This window comes from Mastomys coucha, unplaced genomic scaffold, assembly GCF_008632895.1.
Source record: "Mastomys coucha isolate ucsf_1 unplaced genomic scaffold, UCSF_Mcou_1 pScaffold7, whole genome shotgun sequence".
Taxonomy (NCBI): domain Eukaryota; kingdom Metazoa; phylum Chordata; class Mammalia; order Rodentia; family Muridae; genus Mastomys; species Mastomys coucha.
Window position 1 is genome coordinate 13,952,922 of NW_022196913.1, and position 969 is coordinate 13,953,890.

A 969-nucleotide genomic window follows, 5' to 3' on the forward strand; every position below is an offset into this window, starting at 1 on the left:
AAGATTTATTTATATGAGGACACTGTAGCTGTCTTCAGACACACCAGAAGAGGGTGTCAGATCTGTTACAGACTTTTGTGAGCCACCATGTGGTTTTTGTTGTTTGTTTTTGAGACAGAGTCTCAGTGTATAACCTTGATGACCTGGAACTGGCTATGTAGACCAGTCTGGCCTCTGACTCACAGAGGTGTCTCTGCTTCTACCTCCCAGGTGCTGGGATTAAAGACATACATCACCATATATGGCTTGATTATTTTAAGCTAATATACTAGATTTGTACAAGGTTTGTAAAATTTTTCTAAAATTACAGTTATTTATGTTACTTATGTTATTTGGGGCGTTAGGCATATGGAAGTGAGGACAATTTACTGGCATCCACCAACCAGTGGGTCCCTAAGCTCATACTCAAGTTCTCAGGCTCCAGAGCAAGTCCCCTTTCCCACTGACTATCTCATCTCTTCCCAGTTCTGTAAGTTAGATTGAAGTATAACTGCAGGACAAGTACCTTAACTTTACAAAGGCCGGAGTCCAACAAGGAAGTCACAGTAATACCATTGTTCATGGAGGGTATTGATGACTGATATTAAGGTCACCTCTCACCAAGAGTATCATCCAATCATCTTTGGAATTACATGACTGTTTAGAGTGTATGTTCTATTTTTGAAACCAAGCTCCGCCCTTAACAAAGGTGATCCTTAACAAATATTTCAATGGCAATAAGCTGCCGTTTCTTCATGTTTAAGTTGGAAGCAATAATATACACATAAGATAGGCTAGTGAGAAATTAATCAAAATATAAAGTATTTATGTTACCCTGGTATGTAGTAAATACATTAAACTATGTATTCTTTTGTATCTGTTTCTATAGAGTGTTTAGTTACACTAATTTTTTTTAAATTTTACTTTATTTATTAAATTTGCATTGAGCCTTAATAATTGCAATGCAGAGAACTGCTACATGCCAGGTAA